Source organism: Megascapheus bottae, chromosome X, assembly GCF_031878675.1.
Source record: "Megascapheus bottae isolate mThoBot1 chromosome X, mThoBot2.hap1, whole genome shotgun sequence".
Lineage (NCBI taxonomy): Eukaryota > Metazoa > Chordata > Mammalia > Rodentia > Geomyidae > Megascapheus > Megascapheus bottae.
The window spans coordinates 13,062,773-13,071,292 of record NC_143547.1 but is presented as its reverse complement, the minus strand read 5'-3'; positions in this window follow the sequence as shown (position 1 = coordinate 13,071,292).

The following is an 8,520-nucleotide window of genomic DNA, read 5'->3' as shown; positions in this document are numbered from 1 at the left end:
GGTGCGGTGGAAAAGGGCTGAGTTCCTAAGTGTCTCCTTTACTGAGTATGAATCGCAGGCCTCTGCATTTCAATGGCTGGTATTGGGTTTCCTCTGGCACAATTAAGAGAGGAATTTGTGGGTAGCGGGGCTATAGGCTCAGGAAGCTCTCGGACACTCCAGAAACTTTGTAAACTGGTCTTTCTTGTTCATATATATGGTTTAATTTCATTCCCATGCACATACATATTGATTAGGGAACATTGTCCATTTCCTTTTCATTGGCTTAAGGGGCAACGTTTGTATACTTAGGCATTTTAGGAGTGATCGGGAACCTGCTCATGAGGTGGTCTGGTACTCTCTGGGGGATCTACACAGGTCAATGTAGTGTCCAGCAAAGGTAGTATCTTCTAGCAATTCAGAAGCTTTCAAGGGAGGAGATATGCTGACTAATTGCCTGATTAAGCGTGATTTAAGAATATTCTCAGGCACTCTCCTTGAATCCGTGGGATATTATCATTTTCCTTCTTCTGATGTTTATGCAGCTTTCTTCGCATGATCATGCATTTTACATTGTGATATGGGACATTTGTAAAGTTGGGGATCCGTACTTCATGGGATCCAGTAGTGAGAGCTAAGTTTGCTGGAAGGGGCATTTTGCACCCACACTCCTTAAGTTTCCAATGAAGTCGAAATCCTGATGAGTCTCTAAGCAGGACTACTTGAAAGTGGTCACTTGCGTTTACCTCAGTATTCTAGAGGATTCCAATTGTTCCCCGTCTCTGTCTTTGGACCTGATTCACATGCTTATGCATTTCCAATGGTGATACAGAATTTCATACTCTTGGGGCACTCTCCATTTTTGTATTCAGAGCAGGCAGAATTGTTCTGCCTTGGGGAAGTATGGCCTGGCCTAAGTGAGCTCTCAAAGAGTGGAATATCCTGATCTCTCCCCTGGCACCAAGATGCTCAAGTCTTCTTCCCTTGCATTGCCTTGCACCCAGTTTTGGTCCCCCTGGCTGCCACTGACTCTTGTGGAGACTTGAATAGTTTTCTGATGGGATTGCGATTGTCCTGTTCTTGAAACAATGCATTATCTTTGGTCCTGGATCATCCTTCCATAGGTGGATCAGTAACTGCCACAGGGAAGGCTGACCTGAGGTTTGGTATCCCTCACAGCTTGATGCACACTATGGCTGGAAGTAGGCAGCTCCTTCATCTTTGGCCTTGCAGATTCCATATCAGGATCTGGAAATCATTGCTTTGGAGGGTTATTCAGGGCTGTTTTCCTCCTGCTGTCTCGAGTGACTCTTTAGACAGTGTGGGACCAACTTAGGGCAGGCCCAGGGTGTTGCCTTTGCTTGGGATTCAGATGGTCATTTGGCCTATCCTGATGGTCCTAATGAAGCCTCAAGGATGACTAGGGGATGCATAGTCAGTTCAGACAAGTTGGCAGGACTGCCATGCAGACAATGCCCCCTCTGTTTTTATCTTGCTCACCACACCCAAATCCCCACCTCCTGAGGAAGCCTTCAGTAGTGCAGGACTTCGCCCCTCCTCAGCTTGAAGAAGCTAGATTGGTCATCGCCACTGACCCTGGGGTCAGTTCAGGTACCTATTCGAGGGTTATGGCCACTGGATCAGTTGGCCAAAGGAAAGGACCCGGTAGAAAGGGTAGGCAGCTGTTAGTGGGCCAAAACTGTTGCCCTGTTTATGCACACCCACAAGGACCAAGATTGGGTCCTAGCTAGTGGAGGCAATGCACTGAAGAGGCTGGAAAAGCTCCACAGTAAGGCCAGAAAGCTGGCCCACTGTTTGAGTTGGACATCCACCTAACTCCACATGCCAGGACACAAATGCCACCCAAAAGCAGTGAACACCCACAGTGTGTGTAATGTGGCTCTTTTGTGTCCCATTACCTTACTTCACTTACATTTACCTGGTACGGTGGAAAAGGGCTTAGTTCCTAAGTGTCTTCTTTACTGAGTATGGTTCACAGGCCTCTGCATTTCAATGGCCAGTAATGGGTTCCTCTGGCACAATTAAGAGAGGAATTTGTGGGTAGCGGGACTAAAGGCTCAAGAAGCTCTCGGACACTCCAGAAACTTTGTAAACTGGTCTTTCTTGTTCATATATGTGGTTTAATTTCATTCCCATGCATATACATATTGATTAGGGAACATTGTCCATGTCCTTTCCATTGTTTTAAGGGGCAACGTTTGCATACTTAGGCATTTTAGGGGTGATCGGAAACCTGCTCATGAGGTGGTCTGGTACTCTTTGGGCAATCTATACAGGTCAATGTGGTGTCCAGCAAAGGTAGTATCTTCTGGCAATTTAGAAGCTTTCAAAGGAGGAGATATGCTGTCTAATTGCACTAAGCATGATTTAAGAATATTCACAGGGGGCTTGGAGTTTAACCTAGTGGTACAGTAGTTGCCTAGCATGCACGAAGACCCGAGTTCGATATCTTGGTACCACATACTTAGAAAAAGCCAGAAGTGGTGCTGAGGCTCAAGTGGTAGAGTTCTAGCCTTGAGAAAAATCCAAGGACAGTCCTCTAGCCATGAACTTAAATCCAGGACTGGCAAAAAAAAAAAAAGAATATTCTCAGGCACTCTCCTTGAATCCGTGGGATGTTATTTTACTTCTTCTGATGTTTATGCAGCTTTCTTCGCATGCTCATACATTTTACAATGTGATATGAAATATTTGTACTACCTCAGTATTGTAGAGGATTTCAATTGTTCTCCATCTCTGTCTTTGGACTTGGTTCGCATACTTATGCATTTCCTACGGTGATATGGAATCTCATACTCTTGGGGCACTCTCAATTTCTGTTTTCAGAGCAGGCAGAATTGTTCTGCCTTGGGGAAGTATGGCCTGACCTAAGTGAACTCTCAAAGAGGGGAATATCCTGATCTCTCCCCTGGCACCAAGATGCTCAAGCCTTCTTCCCTTGCATTCCCTTGCACTCAGTTTTGGTCTCCCTGCCTGCCACTGAATCTTTTGGGGACTTGAATAGTTTTCTGATGGGATTGCGATCCTCCTATTCTTGAAACAATGCATTGTGTTTGGTCCTGGATCATCCTTTCATAGGTGGATCAGTAACTGCCAAAGGTAAGGCTGACGTGAGGTTTGGTATCCCTCACAGCTTGATGCACACTATGGCTGGAAGTAGGTAGCTCCTTCATCTTTGGCCTTGCAGGTTCCGTATCAGAAACTGGAAATCATTGGTTTGGAGGGTTATTCAGGGCTGTTTTCCTCCTGTTGTCTCGAGTGCCTCTTTAGCCAGTGTGGAACCGACTTAAGGCCGGCCCAGTGTGTTGTCTTTGCTTGGGATTCAGATGGTCATTTGGCCTATCCTGATGGTCCTAATGAAGCCTCAAGGATGACTAGGGGATGCTTAGTCAATGCAGACAAGTTGGCAGGATTGCCATGCAGACGATGCCCCCTCAGTTTTTATCTTTGCTCACCAAACCCAAATCCCCACCTCCTGAGGAAGCCTTCAGTAGTGCAAGACCTCGCCCCTCCTCAGCTTGAAGAAGCCAGATCGGTCATCGCCCCTGACCCTGGGGTCAGTTCAGGTACCTGTTGGAGGTTTATGGCCACTGGATCAGTTGGACAAAGGAAAGGACCAGGGAGCATGGTTAGACAGCTGTTAGTGTGTCAGACAGTTGCCCTGTTTATGCACATCCTCAAGCACCAACATTTGTTCCCTGTCCCTGGGGCATTTCTGTCTAGCGTTTGTATGAGTAATGTCACAGAATCTATTGTTAAAGCTAAGGTCCAGGCAGCAAGTCTTTACAATTTATGGATTGTTAAAACACATGTCCTAAGTATAGCACAGTAATTCCATCGTAAGTGTGTTGTCCTTGTGGTGAAGTGTTCAAGGGCAATAGTCTGGCCGGTAGTTCTAGTCTCATGATTTTACCCACAAAAGAAAACTGAAAAAAGAACCAATACTTTTACTCTTGATGCACACTTTTATGCCAATGTGTTGAACTTACCTGTAGGATCAATGCACTTGTTATCCTGGAGCAGGCCCAAAATTATTCCACATACTTTCCTCACTTTTTTGTTGGATATTTAACTACTCTAGCTTTCAAAACCGACATGCCCCCCAAGAGGGTAGAATACACAATATGTATAATATTCCTACCTTGAGTCACCGAATCTTCACATGAATTTACATGGTTTTAGTGGAAAATGTCTCAGTTCTTCTGTCTCTGATATATTGATTATGATTCACATGCTTATGCATTTCTCCATTTGGTAATGCATTTTTCTAATACAAGGGACATATGCTTTCAATGGTACAATAATTGTCAGGATTTTGTTTTGTTAGATTTTTCTAGGCTCAATAATATCTCAGGCTCTCCAGATATTTGTAACCTGGTCTCTCTTTTTAATATGTGTTGGTTAACTTTATTCACATGCATATACCTTGGGATTCACGAACATTATCCAGTTCTTCCATCACTCATTTAAGGGCCATCGTTCTCAGGCTTATGCCTTTTACAAGATGATAGAGAATCTTCTCATGTGCTGTACATATATTTTTGTGGAACTATACTGAACAATGTGGTTTCCAGAATGAGAAATATCCTCCAGCATTTCAAAACTTGGAAGTATCTTTATATCTTGATGTCTTGCCTGAGTAAGTGTGCCTTCATAATATCTCCATGCACTGGGATTGTGGTATGCTACCATTTTCCTTCTTAGGTTTATGCGGCATGCCTTGTAAGCTTATCCATTTCACTATGTAGTATCAAACTTTCAAATTCTGGAGTCCCGTACTTCATGTGATCCAGTAGTGAGCAATGAAGTTCTGAGAAAGGGTGTTTGCTCTGGCATTAAGTTCTCAAGGGAACACTTATCCCAATGATTCACCAAGATATGATTTGTCCAGTATTTTATAAGTCCATGGGAGTAAGATGGTTATTTGTCCTGATGGCCCCAATGAAGCAACGAGTTTCACTAGGGGATACTTAGTCTGTTCAACCCAGATGGAAGACTAGATATCCTGACTATTCCCCTAAACCGTTTGCTTGGCTCACCTCATCCACATATCCACCTCTTGGTGCACCTTCCAATACTGAAGGACCTCGCCCTTCCTCAGCTTGAAGAAGCCAGATTTGTCATAGCCCCTGTCCCTCTGGGCTTTTATGGTTTCACTGAGATGGTAGTGGTCACTGGATCACATGGCAAATGAGAGGGACCAGGCAGAATGGATCGACAGGTACTGGGTTGCCAAAACACATGTTGTATTTGTGCACGCTCTAAAGGACCATGTATTGATCACCCCTGAAAGAGGCAGTGGATATGATGGAGAAACATCACAATTAGGCCTGAACCCTGGCCCTTTTTTGAGTTGTACATTAATCTACTGTAGATGCCAGGACACACATTCCTTTCAAACCATTGGAATCACACAGTATGTGTAAGATTCCTTTCTTGAGTCTGAAAGACACTTCCTTTACTTGCTTTAACCTAGGTATAGAGTAAAATGGCCAAGTTCCTCTGTCTTGGCTATATAGATCCTGTTTCATATGCTTATGCATTTGTCCAGATGATAGTGGGTTCTTCTAAAATGGGGACATATCCTTTTTATGATACAATATTGGAAATAGTATTTCTGAGTATGGGGTTGTAAACTTAACCAATGCTCGAGCTCTCAAGGAGCTTGGTAAGCTGGTTGCTAGTGTTGATATTTTAAGGTTCCCTCTGAGACCATGGTTCTGAAATCACCCCCCAACCCTGCACCAAGTCCACTCCCAGTAACTGAGTGACCTATGTAAGGGACACAATTGAGAGTCACCTCCCCCTGAGGTCACAACCTGTACCACCCTGGTCACCTCCCCTGGAACCATAGAAAGGTCCTAATGTTTGAGGTCACATCCCTCTGTTGCCACACCTCCTTTGACCTAGCAACACCTTCTTGCCCCTTCCCCTCCTAAGTTTGGGTCAAAATATTGCATGGCCCTTCAGCCATGTTTTTCTACCTTGCATGGGTTGCACAGTTTGCAATTTTTTTCCCTTTTGCTTAAATACATCCTGGCATTCTCTTTTATCCACCCACCTTATTTAAACCTAAAGGATATCTATTTTTAATCATATTCACATGCATTTACCTAAGTATTCTGGAACATTGAAGAGTTCCTGCATCACGGGTTTAAGGGGCATGGTTCTCATACTTATGTGTTTCATAAGGTAATAGAGAATCTCCTCATGTTGGGGACAACTAATCTTTGTGGAACTGTACTTGGCAATGTGGTTTCCAGCAAGGGAAGTATTCTATATTAATTCTCATGCATTCAAGGACCTGAATAACCTGATGTGTTGCTTGAATAAATGTGGTTTAATTGTGTTCACTTGCACTGACATGCATTTGGTAGAGCAATGACATTTTCCTTCCTTTCCGGTTCATGGAGCATCCTTGACATGCTTATATATTTCACCAGATTTTATGGAGCATTCTAATATTGGGAACACATACTTTGTTGGCCCAGTATTGGGCAATGTGATTCTGGAGCAATTTTCTCTGGCACTACTCAAGTACTCAAGGAAGTGCTTGTCGGGGTCCTTCGTCCCCGGTCCCTCTCTACTAGTAGGGGCATGGGGAAAAACACACCCCAATTAGGCCAAGCCTCCAGAGGAAGGGGCCCACTGTCCTCCCGCACTCAGCCCTCTTACCCCGGAGCACGAACAGAGACTCCACGCAAAGATGATCCATACCTTCTCTGCAGCTTTATTCTCACTTTCAAATGAATTTGAGTCTTATTTCTACTCCCCTGCCTCATCATACTTTACTTTTTTCATGTATTTTGATTGTTATTAATAGAGGGGTTAATTATATTTGCCAGATAGAAAGGAGCGTTACTTCACACACATTGATACCCTTTCTCATGTTTTTGTCTCCACTTCTCTCTCCCCACCTCCCCTCATTTTGTTTTCTCCCCTTCCCTTTCCTATTTCAAATAAACATATAAACATATATACAGTATACCACATTACAAAGTAAGTTACAGTAACAATATGAGAATGACCAAGGGACAACAAAAGAGATGAGAAATAACATAGTACATTGAGAACAACATTCACTTATATAGCTCTTGTTTCCATATCCTAGAGGTTCTTTCATTTAGCCTCATCCTATGTGGCCTTATGTATCTAGGTTTTGAGCTGCTGTAATCCTCTGCTAGGAGTGTATTAATTATTACAAATAAGGGAAACAATTGAGCTTATGATCCTTTGGGTCTGGCTTACTTCACTTAATCATCCTTTACTTTTCAGAGAAGAAAGGAACCAAGAGTGTAAGGGAAGCACAGAAGCAGAGGGAGTAAGGTGAACAAATTCAGTGGTGCTACTCTTAAAACTATACTGGAAATGAACTTTACAACTTGTGGGTGGAGACAGCAGGAAAAAACTGGGAGAGAGCAAAGGAGAGGGTGACATTGTCCAAGAACTTCGGTAAATTTAACCCCTCTGTAAATCAACTTTACAATAACAATTTAAATGAGAAAGGAATCAAAACACAGAGGAGGTATCACCACCCTGTAACTATTCATTTCCACACCTCTAGATCCTCTGTCCCTCACAGGAGGACTTCTTGAAAGTTTTTCTAGGTAAAAAAAATTCCTTCCTTTTGAGGAACCTCCATAATGCTTTCCAGAGTGGTTGGACACGTTTATTATATTTCTACCAATAGTGAGGTATTTATCCCTTCTGGCCACATCCCTGCCAGCATCTGTTGTTATTAGATTTCTTGATAATGGTCATTCTAACTGCTGTGAGGTGAACATAGAGCTCCCCTATGACCAGGCAATCCCATTTCTGGGCGTTTACCCAAATATCCAGAAACAAAGACATACTAAACCTACCAACACAGTTATGTTAATGGCAGCATTATTCACCATAGCTAAGATATGGAACCAACCCAAATGCCTCTCAGTAGATGAATGGATCATTAACATAGGTGTATTTATACCATGAAATTCTATGCTCTCACCAGAATGAATGACATTGCCCCATTTTTAAGGAAATGGAAAGACTTGGAAAAATTCATATTAAGTGAAGTAAGACCAACCCAAAGAAACATAGGCTTCATGGTTTCCCTTGTTTGTAACAATAAGTATACATTTAGAATTCTCCTAACAAGATCATAATAGCTCAAAAGCTGTATTTATATGTCCATGTAGGATGAGCCTAAGCAAAATGAACTCCAGGATGCAGAAACAATAGGTTTATCTTTGTGATTTTTGTTAATGTACTTTGTGAGGCTATTTCTTTTTTCTTCTTTTCCCCTTAAGGTTTGTATCTGACTTTGGTACTTAGTTTATTATATATATGTTTATTTGTGTATTTGAAAACAAGAAAGTAAGGAAAAAATAAGATGAGTGGGAGGGGTGGAGGGAGGGAAACTGAGAGGAAAACATGGGAAGGGGTAACAATGTTCAAGAAGTAATGCACCTACTGATGAATGTAACTGTAACCCCTCTGTACATCACCCCAACAATAAAATAAAATTTACAAAAAAAG